This window comes from Hipposideros armiger, unplaced genomic scaffold (assembly GCF_001890085.2).
Source record: "Hipposideros armiger isolate ML-2016 unplaced genomic scaffold, ASM189008v1 scaffold_287, whole genome shotgun sequence".
NCBI lineage: Eukaryota > Metazoa > Chordata > Mammalia > Chiroptera > Hipposideridae > Hipposideros > Hipposideros armiger.
This window is the reverse complement of record NW_017731637.1, coordinates 1,601,867-1,622,196: the sequence shown is the minus strand read 5'-3', so window position 1 is coordinate 1,622,196 and position 20,330 is coordinate 1,601,867. Positions and strand designations below refer to the sequence as shown.

At 38.1% G+C, this 20,330-nt stretch overlaps 1 protein-coding gene across 1 annotated transcript in view; it reads left to right on the top strand.

The window, feature by feature from the left end:
- Positions 1-202: 202 nt before the first annotated feature.
- The window catches only part of LCP1 (lymphocyte cytosolic protein 1), a 90,914-nt gene continuing 70,786 nt past the window's right edge, over positions 203-20,330 (top strand). The window contains exon 1 of the mRNA XM_019658703.1: positions 203-259. The gene's annotated coding sequence lies outside the window, so the exon portion shown is untranslated. The remainder of the gene's footprint in view (positions 260-20,330) is intronic.

Sequence of the window (20,330 nt, the reverse complement as noted above, 5' to 3'; positions counted from 1 at the left end):
CCCCTCGGGTAGGGTGCAGCCAGAGGTGAAAGAGGCAGGCCCTAGCAACCGGACGCCGATACAGCCACTCTGCCCGCAGAACGCGCAGGCGCTGGGTGGGGAGGGCGGGGTGGGGCGGGGCGCGAGCCGGAGGAGTCCTGCGGCTCTGGCCGGGCCCCACCGCGCAGCGCGCGGAGCCCAGTCGCCTTTCTCAGCTCTAGTGCGGGGCTGCTGGGGAGGCTCTGGGCTGCAGGACAAGTCCGCTCCACGTGCAGCTGCTGTACGGAACCCCGTGGTGACAATTGTTATTGCTATTTTATTCTTAATGACAGTAACCACTATTATTTATTTACTTTTCTCGATTACACCATGCTTAAATCGGGTATCTAGGGTCTGGGATGGCATTCTTTAATACTGCACTTGGGCACTGCTGATTTTGCGGTGCCCCCGAAAAGAGAACATTCTGTTTCCTTTCTTTTCCTTTAATGCAAACTGTTTTTGTTTTTCTGATCCTTTCAAGTTCCTGGATTAAGAGGAATTGCGTAGGGATAGGGGAATTTAGGATCCAAGGGAGACTTGAAAAGAAACCCATTTCTCACTATCAGAGTCATTTGTTCTGATTATCGTGCTGTGGCTTGTCTCCTCTGTCATGGTGTTGATGAACCTGTACGTACAGTGATCAATAATACATTGTGTGTGTTTGCATGTATGCCTACGCTTCTCTGGAGAGTTGAGGTCTCACAATGTGCGAGAGAGCTTATAGGTAGAAGTGTACAGCCCAACTCAAAGTAGATGGAGCTTCCGTCCAGTCTTGTATGTTTTTCTTCTTGTTTGTTGGCTTTTTTTTTTAAGTGCAAGTAGAGACTTTAGTAACAAGTGTCGGAAGAGGAGAGACTTCTGTATAGCTTTTGGGACCTTTCAAGATTTACTCCCTAACCAAGTCTTCCTTTTTTTCCTTAACAGCAAGCATATGTTTTAAAACAATCAATGAAAAAGTGAAAAAGTATTTCATCAGACTCTGGGAAATATTATGCACCTTGTTTTCCCTTCGAGTATTAACATATGGATTATTTTCCTTGTAAGATTACAGTGTTCCAATTAGACTGCCTCCTCAGAGCATGAATTTAATCCACTTTTGCCTGTGTCTTAGCTTCTCAGAAAGAGGACAGTTGACAATAGCAAATCTAATTGCTAGGTTTTGTCTCAAGTAATAGTTGTGCATATTTTGTAAGTGTGAAAAATGTTTTTACTTTTAAGCATAAAACGTGTATGTTCCAATATATAAATTGAGTCAGGTTCATATGCTCTTAAAAGTTGTTTGAACCATGAAAAAGAACTACTGGGATTCAGTTTTACTGACCAGTGCTTGGTCTTTAAAACTTATGCTTAGTATTTAATAGTCAAAATCAAGGCAGCGTGCTTATCAATCTTTAAAAAAAAATGCTTTGTCACACATGGAATCAGGCATTGGGCTTCATTCCCTGCAGATTTCAGCAGAAATCTGCAGGGAACGAAGCAGGCAGAACCTAGGGCTGTTTTAATATGTACCGTCCTTACATGTGAATATTTTGTTTTCTACCACTGACTACTTCTGTTAGCACCATTTAAGCAAATGAGATAATTATGAAAATTCATGACTTGGTGTGTATATGTCAGTTATTCTAATAAATCGAACATGCTTCATCTATGGACATGACGTACAAATAAAGGATTTGGAAGGCATAAATCGCACTCAATATGGATTGTATTATTATTTTAATTTAACTTATTTTTTATTATTTTTGAAAATATTGCTACCTCAATTTACTTTTTTCCTTTTTAAAAAATTAATCATATCTGTTTAAATAATATAGCTCCCTCTTTGATTTTAAGGGTCTATTTTACCTTGTGTACAGTACGGTACAGCTTACTTATTTGTTCCATTAGCTTTGCAATTTGGCAGAACCTGTGATAAAGCTTGTCAAACTGAACCACAACACTTTCACTCTTTCAGTGGATTGTGGTAAGTAGGCCAGAGAAATGGTGAGCACCAAGGATATACATCTGGTGTTTTTGTTTTTATTATGTTGCTGAAATGAGATAAAAGCCTTATGCAAAAGCAACCCTAGGTACCCCACTAGTAATGCTATTTATTGAATTCCCTAAATAATGGGGAATACTTGGAGAATCTCAGAGTCCCCGTTGTTTGAAAGGACACAGCTTCTGTTGGAATTGTGTAGAAATTGTTGCTAGAAATCTTCACGGTTTTCCATATACCTCTCCCCTCTCGTTTGTTTATTTGTTTTAAAACAGAACAGAGATTCACTAAGCAGTTCGGTCAGTGCAGATTTAATATGAATTTTACATTGTGGATATAGTTGTATTTTTATACTCATATTGGTTTTTACAAGTTCTTTTAAAAAATGAATAGTTATGTTTCAGTGCACACTGGGTAAACTGTTGAGTCCCCACTGTAACCCAGGGCACTAAAAGATGTATATTCTTGGTCTGAATTTACCAGATCATTGAATTATATATACTCAGAAATGTCTTAAGTTTCCACCATCATAATGGCTTAAATGTATACATTTATTTTGTGTGTTTTCATTCTGCTGCATAGAGAACAGTTTTATATTTTTAAAAGTTAATAAGGATGTTTTGAAGAAGCTGATTTACTTTTTACCTCTCATATGCAAGGGCAAAAAGTTTATTTCTGTTCTTAATTATTTTTTGGCCGTTTAGTTATTTCTTTTTGTCTTTCAGGATGATAGCTATTTCTTTTGTCTGAACTAGAGAGTGATTCTTGGATTCCTTTCAAAAAAATCATTACTTATAAGGAAATGTCATGCAACCTGCATCATAGAATTTAAAAAAACAAAACAAAACAAAAACCCTCCCAAACATAACGAAAGAACAATGTCTATCTGTTTTTAAGAGCATATTCATGGATTCAGTCATTCATTCCAAAATGATTTTATTGGAAACCTACTAGGCATTAGGTACTTTGCTAGGTCCTAAACTCCAAACTTCATTAAATTTATAAAGATTCATTTGAGGCTTTATAATTTTAGACATTGAAATGAAATTTTAAATCATTTTAAAGGTTTTACTTATCTATAATTATAACTACTTGAGGATTTTAAAAATGTTAACATTTTTAAAAATGTTTTTATTGTGTTGTTGGGGTAGGAAAGTATTTATTCACACCACCCCAAATACTCAGAAACAATTTTATATTTCCTTAGCTTCAGTGATCTTACTAGATTGTTTGTTTGTAATATCTAACTGATATTAGATATCTATATACATATATTGTGTGATTGTGTCCTTTGCCAAAAAAAGGTAAATAATATTGTTTCCTTAATGTTAGGGTTGACTAAGCTACAAATGATGAAATGTCATTATTGGTTACTTACTACATGGAAGGCACTGTTCTAAGTATTGATTTTGTTCTATCTTACTCCACAATTCTCATATTAATCGAGAATTCTAGCACCTGTATCAAATTTCAGTCAAAGGCAGTGTTGCATAGCTCACCTTGGCTGGGTTCAGAGTCCTGACTGCCACTTGTCAGCTCTGTGCCCTTGGACCAGCTACTTAACCTCTCTATGCCCCTGTGGTTTCCTCACCTATATAATTGGGGTAAAATGGTACCTAACTCAGGGTATTGTGAGGATCTAAAGAAATAATCTGTGTCAAGGATTTAGTTTCATGTCAGGAATAGTGAGTTTTCATTAGATGCTAGTAGTTAGAAAACAAATGGCCCAGGTTTTCTATCTGCAATGCCCCTGCTTTGGGTGATGACCATTAATGTTAACCAAAGCATTTGGTTTGGAGGACTAGAGGGTGAATCCTGGGCATTTATCTATAAAATACCACACTTTGCTAGTGTCTCTGGTATGTGGGAGAATCTAGTCTACAGCTTTCAGATTGTTAAACAAGTGCCATGCTCTAGGCAGTTTCCTGCATTCTGTCACTGATCCTATACCCTTCTGGGCCACAGAGGACCTGGGGGACAGCTTGTGCCTGAAAGAACCCAAGTACAGTGATGTGAGTAAGGAGGCCATGCCTCGTCCTTCACGTGAGTTGAGTTCGTGAGCTGCTGTTAGCATTGACTGAGCTGGACTGAATCCGTGGTGAATTTCAACCAGTGGCCCAAGGATGAAAGCGGCCTTGTTCTCAGTGTCCTTGAGGCAGCTGGTGAGCCTAACAAAGGTGAAGGAGGCCAAAGGGTTGCAATGTGACCCTCCTTTGAATGGCTAAAGGGAAAGGTATTTCAAAAGCACATCATCTTTCTCAGGTTTGTTCTAATGTGCACACCTGACTTTGGGAGATGAATCTACTGAGTCTTTGGGACCAGCTGGAATTTAGTCATAAACTTAAAAGGGACATGTGCCATGCCCCTAAGGTGTGTGAGCTACATGCCCTCTGTTCAGTCCTCCAAAAACAACTGTAGTGTTTAGAACCATAGGTGAGCAGAGGTTTTTTTGTACTGATTTACTCCTCATTCTAAAGCAAATAGCAATTTATGACCTTAAATGGTAAATAGGATGGATTTGCTCTTCAAACCTGTCACTCTGCTTTATGCTTACAGTTCTAGTTAAGTATATGTTTTATTGTTACGTGTAATGAGGCTAAAATTATGTGGGGATTGCAGATAGGGAAGAGCACAGATTTCCTGGACATGAAATGGTGTGTTACATTCTCCTTGTTGATGAAGAACTTATATTTCTTACACCACAACTGGACATATAGAACGGGAACTTATGTTTCAGTATTACACAGTGAGTTTAATATGCTTTTGACAGTCCTTCAAGGTTTATAACAACCTCAACCCCCACCCTTATGTTTTGATATCAGAGATTTGATCAGGGTTAAAATTAGTAAGTTCCAGGTTATTGCTTTTCTCCTCACCTGTCCCAGGTAGTCACCTGCCTTGGTGGTGTAGAGAAAGCTCCCTCATTTCCTCTGCCAGTTATTCCAGGTGAAGTAATACCCTCCAAGGGAAGAGGCAATGGAGTCCAGTTCTATTCAAGATCCCTGGGAAGACAGATTATGGGGCTTTATTCTACACTCCATTACAATTCCAAGCAGAGCAGCTGCACTTTTATCTGTTTGGCATATTAATAGGTTTCTGTTTAAGACTTGCTTCAAAGAAAATGTTCTGCAAATTTATGAGATTTGCATGCACACCACCAGCCTACGTGAGACTTAATCTGTGCTCCTGTTTCTCATTGGATGAGTAATAGAAACTATATACCATTGCTGGTGGGGTACATTCCTTGTACCTCCCCAGGAACCCCTTAAACCCCATCACTTTCCAACCTACCCAGAATCAGACCCATAAGGAGACACCTCTATTCACAACTTCTTTCAGCAGGAGCTAAGGAAACCAAAACATTCTCTTCTTACTCGCGCCTCCATTTCCCAAACCCAGACTCACAGCATTAAAAAGGATTGCTTCCAGATGATTTGTAACTTGGTGCATCACCTTACCCAGGTGATCCTACTTGGGAGGATAAAAAAGCATCTCATTTTGCACATTCACCCTGTGGTTATTCTTAGTACATAGTTGTGAGATACTTGATGTCCCAGTGAAGGTAAAAGGGAAATGACACTAATGGGGCCAGTGAGGAGCTAAAGTGATAGATCACAGTGATTGAAAGTGAAACCACAAGTATAACAAATCCAGCTTGCCACCATTGGCTTAGTAGAAATTATTTAGTTAGGAACCAGAAGGGCCGGTTTCATTAATCTTGTACTGTGAGCCGTAAAACGAGCTGTGATGAATTAGAACAGCTGTGATTTTTAGACCCACACCTGAGGACTAGACTTGGCCCAGAATGTTTCTAAATATATGTATGTCACTTATATATACTTATTTTCTATTGGAAGAAATCATTTTCAGAGAGAAATGTTATCTGTAAAATGTAGAAGTATTACAGCTTCAAATGCTTCAAGAACTTCCTGCAGTGATGGAGGCGTGGATTTTAAGAGGTCAAAATTTTCCATATGAGTTATTGACTTGTTCTGGCTGGAGGATAAAGGAACTACAGAGGGAAGGGCTCTGGCTGAAATGGAAGCAGGAGTTTATTTCCTGCTTGACCTCTAGACCTCCCCCAAGTGACCTCTGCCCTTTAGAAACACCCCACAAAACTCAACAGGCACCTTTCTTCCAGGTACCTCACAATACCTCTCTGAAGTAGAAGGGGCAGACTTTTGATGAGGTCAGGGTGAAACACAGGAAGGGGAGGTCACACAGCCCTAATTACAGATACGATCAAGATCCTGTCTCCTGAAACAATAAACTGCCCTGTCTATAATTTTGGAATGTCACACCCCAAAACATTTGGGACTGGGAAGATGATAGAGAATGTATTTACTTTCTACACTTCTGTGTTACTTTTTCCCCAACCAGCTTTCTACTGTTTGCTTTTAAACAATGGATATATTTCTCCAAATGTGTGAATATGAAATTTACATAAGAATTGTCATTACTGAGTCACTCCAAGATAGCTCCACCTAAGTCTTCAAAGGAAGAAAAAGAGAATAGTTGGGATTGTTGTCATTGGTGTTATCAATCTAAAAGGTTTCTAAAACTTTCAGGGATTCAGGAGACTGTCTAGCCTCAGCTGCCTAACCTCTGTGAACCTCAGTTTCCTCACCTTTAAGCCTCTTTCAATATTTAGGCTCTATGGTTCTATTACTAATTAACATTCATGAACAATTATTGCTCAATTAGCCATAAGTATATCTAAATAATTACTGAGTGTGTCGATATTTTTCACATATACCAATCTTGGAGTAACAATCTCTATTAAATTTTAAGTACTAGATGGTCATTTTATTTGTCATTCAGTAATAATAATACCTGTTAAGCTTTGGTGAATGGAAGCACTTGAGTTTAGAATTTCTATGATTTAATGAACAAAACCATATGTATGTTTTATGGATTTTGATCAGCTCCTTCTCTAACCTTCATATTTTTAATTGACTGTTTTAATTACAGTAATTAATGCTTGTTGGGAAAAAGTAATACAGAAATGTAGAAAGGAAATACGTTCTCTGTCTTCTTCCCAATCCCAAATGTTTTTGGGTGTGACATTCCAAAATTATGTATACAGACAATTATATATATAGTATATATATATATATAAAATTTTTATGTAAAGAGATTACATTATCTAATTATTTGGTTACTTAGTTTTTTCCTCTAGACATTTTATCTTAAATATCCTATGGGAAAGTATTTATCGACCCCCTTACTCTTTCTAATCCCTTTAGTTTTATAGGCTTGGAACCTTGCTTTTTCAGTCTGTCCAGGTACTGTAAAAAAAAAAAAATGCTGAACTAGGGGTCATGAAGTTAATACATGTTAATTTTAGAAAAATCAATTATACAGATAAAAAAGAGAAGAAAAAATCATACAGAGATAACTATTGTCAATATTTTGATATAATGTATATAATTAAAAGCATTTTATATATACACAAATAGCATATTATAATAGCACCTTATTTTGGTTAGTGTTTGATTATTAATGAGCTTAAACATCTTTTCCTCTTTATTACTGAATGTACTCTATTATAAATAACTTATCTTAGTCTCTTGCCTATTTTTACATTGTAGTGTTTATTGTTCTCCCTAGTGATTTTTAAGGGATGTTTGCATACTTTGGATACCTAATATACCCAGTTTGCCTACCTCGGCTATTTAACATGAGCTATAAAGTGGTTATGTATTTGGACCCTAAAGCTAAACAGACATGGTTTGAACCCTGGCTTCACCATTTACTAGTTGTATGACTTTGGTCAAGTTACCCAACCCTTTAAGCTTTAATGTCTACATCTGTAAAATTGGAACAATAATGGCACTACACTATATAGAATTGTGAAAATTAAATGAGAATGTCCTCACAGTGCCTGAAGTATTGAAAATAATAAGTGTCCACTATATTTTTCTCAATGATAATTTGGGACTTAATCATATAAAGGAAATGCCACACTCATGACTATTATTATTATTATATTTCTTTGTTGCTAAATTATCTAAAATGCTATATATATGTATGTATATATATGATATATATATATTTATATGATATATATATTACATATATATATCATATAAACAGTCATAAAGTTATTGTGTCTTCAGGAAAGTCATGATGTATTTTTCTATGTTTTTCAATGCAAAAATGCATAATGACTTTCCCAACGACCCAATATTTTACACTTGAGCATGTGTAGTTTCTTTAGTTGGTTAGAAATTGATGCTAGGATTTTCCATGTGACTACCAGTGACGATGTGGACAGCCTCTTCTCTACCCCAAATACCTAGAAATGCCAGATAAAATATGTAGCTGAGATTAACAGAAAGGAAAATCCTTGGTATTGGAACCAAAAAAAGATCAATGGCAGTGAAGTAAACCTGAGGTGAAGCCATGGTAATCCACAAAGGTATCCAATTTGACATGGGCTTTTAGTGGCCAGGCACTGGGATTGTACCACCTATGTAAGAAGTGGAGATGAGCTCTCTAATCTGCAGCAGGCAGAGAGCTGAAGCAGAACACCATGAATAAAGTTGAGAACCTCAAAACTGAGACCCTTTCTCTGAAAGTGGAAAATCCACACCCTGGCCAGTGAAGTGTCATGGAAGTTGGCCAAAAGGCTGGGCAAACAATATATTAATACCAGACAAAGTGGGCTCTCATGGACTCAGTTTTTAAGGTTATAAAGAAAGGATTCATTAAGATGATATGCCAACATAAGATTGCAGCAACAATGTAACTTCAAAATACATGAAACAAAAATTGACAAAATTACAAGTGGATTGATAAATCCACTTCTAAAATGGGGATTTAAAAATATGCATGTCCCTTGGAAAGTAAGAGATCAAGCAAACATAAGATTACAAAAGATATGGAAGATTTGAATAACCCAATTAATAAGCTTGATCTGATAGACAAGCTATCCAATGAAGAGAGCATACACATTCTCCTCAATACACAAGAAATACTTATCAAGATTGCTGTGTACTTGACCATAAAGAAATCTCAACAAATTCAGAAAGGATGTTTAATAAGTTCCTTAAACTATTCTGGCTGCTATAACAAAAATACCATAGACTGGGTGCCTAATAAACACAGTTCTGGAGGCTGGGAAGGCTAAGATCAAGGCACTGGCAGAGTCAGTGTCTGGTGAGGGCATTTCCTGTTTCATACATGACTATCTTCTTACTGTGTCAGAAGGGGCAGGGGATCTCTCTGGGGTCTCTTGTATAAGGGCACTAATCCCATTCATAGGGGCTCCACCCTCATGTCCTAATTACCTCTCAAATGCCCCACCTCCAAATACTATCACATTGGAGGTCAGATTTCAACGTTATGAATTTTGAGGGGACACAAACATTTAGTCTATGGTAGCAGGTATCCTAGTTTGACTAGAGAAGAAGTTAGGCAGGTAAGGCTGCAAATGTAAGTCTGGGAGGAACTTAAATGTCAGGATTTTGATTGGCAGCAGAGAGCCACTGAAAGATTTGGAGCTGGAAATCTACAAGATCTGCATAAAGAGGTGAATCTGGATTTTAGACCAAGTTGCTCCCTTAATTTTCAAGGGAGAAATGAACCAGAGCCAAGTAAATCATAAGTATGTGCAAAGTGAAGGCCAAAGGATGTCACTGAAGACTGTGGTAGTTCAGAGAAAGAGAAGTGGGAGAATTGAGCTGCTGCAGAATACAGTGCACACGTAAGCAGTGGACCAGGAAATCTGAGCCTCGGGGAATTAGCACCTGCTCACAGGACAAAGGGTGATTAATTTCCAGAAAATCACCACTATCCTCATTAAAATGCTTAATTTGATTGTCTTGTTATTGTTGTTTTGATTTAAATTCAATGTTTAAGCTAATTTTGAATTTATAGTTAGGCTCTAACTGCATTATACCAAGTTTTATGTTTGCTGATGTAGTAGAAATAATTAAAGACATCTCTGAAAGCCTGGGATCATTTTTCCAGATATTTATTCATGTCAGAGAAAATCTTGTCTAGTTGATTTCCTTCATAAGCTCAGGAATGTGACTAATCATAATAGTAACTATAATAAAAATTATTAAACGTGAGTACTAGCATTTTGGGTCCATATGCAGTGTATTAGCCATTATGCTAAGCATATTCCGTGCATCTTTGTCATGTATGCCTTGTAGCTATGCTAGGATGTGAGTGAGTGAGTTCCCATTTGATGAAGAAGCAGGCTTAGAGAGATTAAGAAGCTTGTCCAAAGTCACAAAGACCATACACCCAGGAACCAGGTTTGGAACCCAAGCCTTTTTAACTCCAAAGCATGTGTTCTTAACTATCTTGTTCTACTGGCTTGACCTGGCCACATTTACTAGAAACTCAGCCGTATTTCGATCCCAGATCTCTTGACTTGTGACATATTTTTTCCACTTCACCTCAGGCATTCATTTTTTTTGTTTGGTTTTTGAAAGCATATAGCTCAAGCCACAGAGTAGTTTAAGATTGTTTTGTAAGAAAAATGTTTAATTAGAAATGTCTATTTCATCAGAAGTTCAGAGTATTTAATGTTATTTTCAATTTTATTTGTGAAAAACTTTGACTTATCACTGAGTCCCTGGAATGTTTTAATTAGACATTTGACACATCTTTTATTTTCTCTATCACCGGTAGCACATACCAGGTGTTCAGGCTTTGGACCAGATATTGGTCCAATAAATTGAATGGGTGAATGAAAATCCGGAACCTCTTTTTTTTTTTTATGAACAGTTTAGATTTCTGAAGGCTGTTTTCAAGTACATTTGTATATAAGTTTATAGTGACAAAAATGGATTTAAGAAGTATTTCCTGATATTGACAATTGAACTATGGTTAAGTAGGTGTTAACATTTGGGGAATTTTGATGAAGGGCAGATGGGGATTCTTTAAACTGTTTTTGAAATTTTTTTTGTAATTCTGAAATTATTTTAAAATGAAAAGTAAAATATATATATATATTTTTTTTAATGTAATTACTAGCCTTGAATGTTGCTCAGCCATCATACCATATGCTCCTAGACAACTATTTCATACACTTTTCTTTCTCTGCAACCCTTCCATTGCTCCTTCCCCAAACTCATTCATTGTGAAAATAGATGCAACGAGAAGAAGTTCCACAAGCCTGCCTCCCAGCACTTGTGACCATTTACTCTGCCTTCTCTCTTATCTTTGTGGATGAGCTGTCCCTGCTCCTAGCTAAGGCCAAACCCTTCACTTGTTTACTAGAGTTCACTCTCTCATCTATTTAAGAAAATTGCCCCAACAAATCTTCCCTCTGTCTATTACATTATATATATATTTTTCTTTCTCTTTGCTTGATAATTCCTGGAAACATAGAAACATACTGTTATTTTTTTCCATCTTAAAACAAAACAAACAATAACAACAAAAAAACCCTTTGAGTTCACTTCCCCCTTGAGCCAGCTTCTGCAACATTTCTAGTACTCCCTTTACAAATTTTTTAAAAATGTGTTTATATGAGGTGTAATGAAACAATATAGTAGATGTTTAAATTTTTAAAAAATTATATACTAAAAGACACATTACCATCAGTCACCCTCATAATACTCCCCCTCGCTTCAAGCACACTTATCCCATTGTTCTCACCACTTTCTGAAGCAGCTCTGGAAGTCCTCTTTCATGAGTGACTTCAGTTGTGCTGTCATGGCTGCCTCAATGTCCTGAAACATTTTGATTTTGGGGAAGAGCCCGAAGCCACATGGTGCCAGATCTGGTGAATACGGTGGATGAGACACACCATGTTTTTATTTGACAGAAATTGCCATATAGCAGAAGCGGTGTGTGATATGGAGCATTGTTATGATGAAGGATGATTTACGGCACACTTTAAAACACACCTTCTCTCAACCGTAGCTCACACCTGACTGATTGCGCTGAACAAGTTAAAACTTGCCACACACTGTTACTAAGGTTCAACACACCACTTCCTGTATTGAAGATCCCTGCCTTTCCATTGGATGGCACTTGGCAACAGCATTCACTGTATTTGTTGCTCTCAACGGAAAGGTCCCGTGTCACACATCGCATCTGGTATGGCGATTTCTGTCAAATGTAAACATTATAGGGCGGCCGGATGTCTCAGTTGGTTAGAGCACATGCTCGTAACAACAAGGTTGCCGGTTTGATTCCTGCATGGGATGGTGGGCTGCGCCCCGCCCTGCAACTAGATTGAAAATGGTGGCTGGACTTGGAGCTGAGCTGCGTCCTCCACAACTAGGTTGAAGACAACTACTTGACTTGGAGCTGATGGGTCCTGGAAAAATACCCTCCACAACTAGACTGAAATAGCTACTTGACTTGGAGCTGATGGGTCCTGGAAGAACACACTGTTCCTCAATAAAAAAACAAAAAACAAAAAAACATTATGGTGTGTTCTCATCTACCTTATTCACCAGATCTGGCACCGTGCGACTTCTGGCTCTACCCCAATGTCAAAATGACCATGAAAGGTAAATGTTTTGAATCAATTCAGGACATCGAGGCAGGCACAACAGCACAAATAAAGACACTCATGAAAGAGGACTTCCAGAACTACTTTAGAAAGTGGCAATAACAATGGGATAAGTGTGTTCAAAGCAAGGGGGCATATTTTGAGGGTGATTAATGGCAATGTATCTTACTGTAATAATTTTTTTTTATTTAAACATTCACCATGTTCTTTGATAACCCATTGTAGTTGCTATTTCCAATGTCTTCCTTCCCAATTTTTGGAAAACTGCTTTATTGGGACTTTTGCCCCACTTCTTCACCAAACTGCTCTTATGTGATTACTAATGGCCTCCATGTTTCTATTGGGTTGTTGGAAAAGTCATGACATATTTTTTCTATGTTTTTTATTGCAAAAATGCATCATGACTTTTCCGACAACCCAATATATCCAGTGGTCAGTTTGTTCTCTATCCTTATCTTATATAACCATCAGCAACTTTTCAGAGGTTGATCCCTCCTCCCAACTTGAGGTTTATCTTCACTAAGCCTCTAAGTCATCATAATGACCTACCTGTTTTGCCCCCACTGCTCTGAGAGTTCTTTCATAGTAGACTTTGTTGGTCCTTCTTCATTTTTCTAATCTTTTATGTTGAAGTGCCCCAAAGCTCAGATCTTGGACCTCTTCTGTTCTTTATCCACATTCACTCTCTAGGTGATCTCATCCAAACTCACAGCTTTACATATCATCAGTATGCTGATGACTTCAAATTTAAACATACAGTGTTAACCCCCAGATGCTATGTCCAACTGCCTACTGAATGTCTCATAATTGGCTCCTTAGTAGGTACTGAACTCGCTATTCTTATTGTCAACCCTGCCCTTCACCTAGTCTGCTCATCAGTTGATGGCAACTCCATCCTTCTATTGCCTCAGGCCAGAGGTGTTGGTTTCACACTTGACTCTTCACTTTTTTGTGACTCTGCCACAAAAAAGAAATCTGTCAGAAAACTCTTTCAACTCTGTTGTCAAAATATACACAGAATATTATGACTTCTTCCCATCTCCAGTGCTAAAACTTTAGTCCAAGCCATCATTGTCTCTCACCTAGATTATTTCAACAGTCTTCTAACTAGTCACACTGCACTTGACTTTGCTCTCCTTTGGTTTAGTCATGACACAGCAGTCAGGAGGATCCTTTTAAAACATATGTCAAATCTTGTAACCCCTCTGATTAGCTTGCCTTCTCTGCAATGACTTCCTATTTCACTTATTGTAACAGCCAACAGTGTGATCAGGCCTCTCTGACCTCATCTGCTACTACTGTACTACCCTTATTCTTTGCCATATAACATTGGTCTTGAAAATGACACACATACCTTTCCCTCAGAGCCTTTGCACTTGTTCCGTCAGCCTAGAATTTTCTTACCCCAGATATCTGCAAGACTTGATCCACTTTCACTCCTTCACTATCAGCCCACACTTCATGTTTCTACTGTGTCACTTTCTCAGTAAGGCTATTCCTGGTTAGCCCACTTAGAATTTCAGTTCCACATTACCCTTCTTCCCTTCAAAAGAATGCACATGAGATCCAAGATGGCAGAGTAGATAAATACTGTGTTTGCCTCATTCTATAAACAGCTGAACCTTACAGGAGCTGGCAACTGGCAGCAGGCCTTGGTGTGTCCTGGTTTTTTGTGGAGCTACCCCAGACTTGGAACTGGTGACAGCCATCCTCGGTTCACAGCATGGCCTTTTCCATGTGACTCCAGGTTCAGCACAGGTAGCGACCAACCATAGATTGCTTTGTAGCTCCTAGCAGGTATTCCCTGGCCAGTCACAGGCAGTGGCTGACCTGAGCCTGCACCACAACACTTCCCAAAAGACCCTAGAACTAACATACTTGGAGGTTGGCTTCAGATCACAGCAGAGCACCACCCAATTAGCCCCACAAGTGGCACACCCAAAGGGCAGTCTCAATAGGCTGAGTCTGTGGTAAGCCCCCCACACAGTAGCCCATAAGCTGTGGATATGACCAAATCTCACAGCCAGTCAGCCTGAGGGTCAATCCCACCCACTGACATGCCAATAGCAATCAAGGCTCAAATATAACAGCAAGGCAAACACAACCCACACAAGCAACACTCTTGGAGCACCCAGCACAGGAGACCAGGGGGACTGCTACTGGGCCCCACAGGGCACGTACTACATAAAGCCACCTGACAAGACTGGGAGACTTAGCAGATTTACCTAATACATAGAAACACAGAGAGGCACCCAGATGAGGAAACAAAGAAATAAATCCCAAATGAAAGACCAGGAGAAAACTCCAGAAAAAGAACTAAACAAAATGGAGGCAAGCAACCTACCAGATACAGAGTGGAAAACACTGGTTATGAGAAGGCTCAAGGAACTTAGAACTTTAACAAAGAGATAGCAAGCATTAAAAAAAAGACCTAGAAACCATAAAAAAAAAGAACCAGCCAGAAGTAAAAAATACAATAACTAAAATGAAGAATGCACTAGAAGGAATTACCAGCAGACTAGACTAAGCAGAGGATCAAATCAGCAATTTAGAAGACACGGTAGCAGAAAACACCCAACTGAAACAGCAAAAGAAAAAAAAATTAATGAGGATAGTTTAAGAAACCTCTGGGATAATATCAAACATAAAAACATTTGCATCATAGGGTTACCAGAAGGATAAGAGAGAAAGTTAAGAGATTGAGAACCTATTTGAAGAAATAATGACCGAAAACTTTTCTAACCTAGCAAAGGAAATAGACATACAAGCTCAGGAAGTGCAGAGAGTTCCAAACAAGATGAACCCAAAGAGGTCCACACCAAGACACATCATAGTTAAAATGCCAAAGGTTAAAGACAAAGAGAAAATCCGTCAAGCAGCAAGAGAAAGGCAACTAGTAACTTATAAGGGAACTCCCATAAGATTGTCAGCTGATTTCTCAACAGAAATTTTGCAGGCCAGAGGGATTGGCTCAAACATTCAAAATGATGAAAAGCAAATATCTACAACCAAAACTACTCTACCCAGCAAGCCTACCATTTAAAATCAAATGGCAGATAAAGAGCTTCCCGGACAAGAACAAGCTAAAGAAGTTCATTACCACCAAACCAGTACTACAAGGAATGTTAGAGGGACTTCCTTAAGATGGAAAAAAAAATTTTTAATATGAATTACAAAATGACAATAACTATATACCTATCAACAAATACTTTTGATGTAAATGGATTAAATGTTCCAGTCAAAAACATAGAGAGGCTGAATGGATAAGAATACAAAACCCTTACATATGCTGCTTACAAGAGACTCACTTCAGTTTTGAAAGACACAGACTAAATGTAAAGGGATGGAAAAGTTATTTTATAAAAATGGAAGTGGAAAAAAAGCTGGCATAGCAATACTTATACCAGACAAAATAGACTTTACAACAAAGGCTATAACAAGAGACAAAGCAGGAAACAGTAATCCCACTTCTGGTTATTTATCTGAAGAAACCCAAAATGCTACTTGGAGGGGACATATGCCTCCATATGTTCATTGCAGCATTGTTTACAATGGCCAAGATGTGCAGGCAGCCTGGGTGTCTGTCAATGGAAGAATGGATAGAGAGGAGGTGGTACATATATACAATGGAATATTGCTCAGCCATGGAAGAGAATGGGTTCTTGCCATCTGCAGCAGCATGAATGGACCTGGAGTGTATTGTGTTGAGTGGAATATGTCAGACATAGAAAGACAGATGCAATGTGATTTCACTTGTATGTGGAATCTCAAGAACAAAATAAAACAGAAACACATTCCTAGATACAGAGAACATTTTGATGCTTGACAGATGGGAGGGGGTTTAGGGGGTGGGTGAAAAAGGTGAAGGGGTTAAGAAGTACAAATTAGTAGTTACAAAATAGTCATGGTTATGTAAAATAAAGCATAGGGAATGTAATCAATAGTATGGTAATAGCTATGTATATTGCCAGGTGAGTACTAGACTAGTCACTTCTTAAGTTATACAAATGTCTGACCACTGTGCTATACACCTAAAATTAATATAAAATAATATTGAATGTTAACTGTAATTGAAAAATTTTTTTAAAAGGGGGGGAAAGGTGAAGGGAAATAAGAGGTTCAAATTTTCAGGTATAAGACAAAGAAGTCATGGGGATGTAATGTACAGCATGGGGAATATAGTCAATAATGTTGTGATCACATAATATGGTTGCTGGACTTATGGTGATCATTTCTTTAGGTATATAAATGTTGAACAACTATGGTGTACACCTGAAACTGATATACTGTTGTCTGTTAGCCATATTTCAAAAATAAAAATATTTAAAAAAAATAATGCATACATACTACACTCATAGACTTCTGTTTCCCTTCCCTGATTTAATGTTTTTCTCCCTAAGACTTACCACTATTTAATATATTATTTACTTAGTTTTCTTGTATATTGTCTGTCTCTCCCAACTGGAATGTGAATTCCAAAAGGTCCAGAACTTTTGTGTGATGCATGCACTATTTTATTCCAATGCCTCTGATGGTATCTGGCACATACTAAGTGCTCAATAAATAGTTGTTGAATGAATCTACTGGAACCCCAGTACTACAGGCTATTAACCAGTGGAATCATCCATGCCTTGCAACACCTTTAAGCAGCAATTCACCATGATATGTTAATTATACAAATTTCTAGCCTTCTTCTGAATTAACATTAGGCATCCAATATTTACCATGTCAAATATTTTCCCCTAGTTTCTAACTGATGACAATGACATTGCGTAAGTCAAACTATTTCAACATTTTGCATGATTTATCAATAGTTCAATATAATTCTTATTGTCAAACTATTCATCCCATATGCACCAGTAATATAATTTTCTCACTATTCTTAAGTTTTTAAATCATCTCTTTTCATTTCTAGTAGCTGTATGCCTCTTCTTTTAGGGCCTTTCAACATTCTTGATTCTTTTGCACTGGTTCACGTGCTAATGGTAATATTTGTAAACCTGCAATGACTTCCATGTTTCTGTGCGAACATAGCAAACTTGGCATAGACCAGAAGTTGTAAGTTAGTGACTTCTAGATGAATCAGTTATGGATTAGCCAAAATGGCATTTATTATTTTTTTAATCCATTGCCAATATATAAAAAAGTCAGATGATTTCACGTAAAAATCCAGGTTTCTGGTTTCTCTTGAGCAATCAAATCTGCATTCCTTCTGCTGCTACCTTTAGACAAGACTTATTTTTCAGTGTGTGGCAGTCCCTGCCACTCATACTCTGCCCACTCCACTCTGTTTAGTTACCTGCCTGGTCCTTGTAGGTATTTGATACCTTGTAGGTATCAAACCATAGGTGTGAGAATGGCTTAAAGATTTAAACAACCTATAAGCCCACTTATGCCAACTACTAGGACAGGCAGAGTTGACACACTTATTCTGAAGCATTGTTTTCTACCTCTGAATGCGTATAAGACAAAAGTTTATAAATGTAGTAGCTTCTGTAAATACAGTGCCAAAAGCAGTTTTGGAGAATCCATGCTTCGTTTATTCTGGTGCTTGTTTCTTTTATGATTCTTAGTTTTAAAAATATACTTTTTGTTTATCTTTCATTTACCCTTCATTTCTCTTGTTTTAAATAGGAAAGAGCAATGAGAAAGGAGATGAGGTTAGAGGGGAGGGGGTTGATAGAAGAGGGTAAAGGGGGTCAAATATATGGTGATGGAAGGAGAACTGACTCTGGGTGCTGAACACACAATGCAATAGACAGGTGATGTATTACAGAATTATGCACTTGAAACCTATGTAATTTTGCTAACCAATGTCACCCCAATAAATTTAATAAAGATAAAGGAGATGAGGTGCCAAACGATCCTCTCTTCCATTTCTCATTCCTCTGACTGAAGTTCATAAAGGACTAGGAGGCCTTTGTAAGGTGAAACCCTCACTGTGTAGATGACTGATACAGCCCTCTGGCATGGTTAAAGTACTCAGGTTCAAGTACGTGACCACTTGAGCATATACTTATCACATCTCCTGGCTACCATATAATTCATCTAAAAGAAGACCTCCATCTACTGGTTAAGAAGCACTCAGTCTTCACCTGTAAAAGGTACGTAGCCAAAGGAAAATAGGAAATGTCACTGAGGTTCAATCCTGATTACTTTGGATTGGAAGCAAAGAGACAGGAAGCAAACTGTCATGGGCTAGCCTATGAACACCACAAAAAGAGAGAATGTGTCTGTCTTATCCACTGCTGTATCTCCTCCCACACACTTTTTTTCAATTAAAATTAAAATTTATAGCAACAACGGTTAGTAAAATTACATAGGTTTCAAGTGTACAATTCTGTAGTACATCATCTATATATCACATTGTGTGTTCAGCACCCAGAGTCAGTTCTCCTTCCATCACCATATGTTTGATCCCCTTTACCTTCATCTACCACCCCCTCCCCCCTTACCCTCTGGTAACCACTAAACTATTGTCTCTGCCTATGAGTTTTTGTTTCTTCATTTGTGTTCTCAATGTCTGACTGAGTGCCTTGCAGAAAGTAGGGTGAATGAAGGAAATAGTGAATGAATTTGAATGTCGTGATAGATCATTGTAGGCAGAAATAAATTTTCAGAATTGTTGGGGACGTCCAGGGTCCTTGCTGATGGAAGTAATTCTTACACATTGGTGCTTATGTTTCCATCATTAATTTTCCTGTTTGGTTCAAGGCACTTCATTTTTAGCCATGATTTCCTTTCCCTACTATGAGTCTTCTCAAAATGGACAGAATTTGAAATGCCCATGCCTTCTCCTTTATTGATACTTAACATTCATTGGGCACAGAAAAATGGGAACAAAATACATCCTTTATTATCTAATATAATCTAAAATACTCTAAAATTTAATGTTATCTAAATATATTCCATTTTAGTACATGCCAAACAATTGATCAAATTATCCTTTCTTCTTCCCCCCCCCCCCCCCCCCGCCCCTTAATTTTAGATGTCAGGCCTTGAACTTTTGCTCATTTGCTTCTAGATGCTCCCTCCTAGAGTTGATTCTATCTCATAGTTTTAGTTACCTCATGCTGATGAAGCTCAAATCTGTATCTTCTGCCTGACTGAGCCGCACAGGTCCAGTTACAGTTTGCACTGTGCACGGGCCAGCTCTCCCGAGCCTTTCCAGTGTTGCCTCAGTCTCACTGTGGTCCAGTGGATTTCATACTTGTCTTCTCTAAATGCCACGTTTCTGTCCAGGATATCACTCTTCCCTGAATTCCTTAAGTGATTAACGTCAGTCATCCTTGACTCATCATTCTCGTTTATCCTCTGCAGACTGTCAACCTCTGGAATGTCTCTTATGTTTCTCTTCCTTCTACTGCCCTTTGCCACCATCCCAGGCCTGGCAGTTATTGCCTCATATGTCATCAACATCCATGGCTTCCTACCCCTTCTTATTTCCAGTCACTTCCCCATTCCATTCCATTCCATTTCTCTGCCAACAGCCTGATCTAAAATCATCTACTTCATTGTTTTATCTCTCCTGCTTAAGTTCCCTGTGATTCTCTACCTGTGTTTGTTTTGTGTCTTCCTTGGCACCTCATTAGACAGTAAATACTTGCTTATAAATGAGTGCTTGAAATAAAGAAGCTGTCATATTAACTCACCAAGCGAGGCTGACTGTCCTTTGGCCTAGTATGCAGAGAATTGGCAGCTGATTCATATCTCTATTTAAAGAATGGAGAACTTGACCAGAAATATTTTCATGTTACAGCTGCAGATAAACAGTAAAAACAAAAACTTTTCCTCTGGACCTCAGTTTTCTTACCTTAAAAATAGAGTAAATGCCACCTATATCACGGGCTT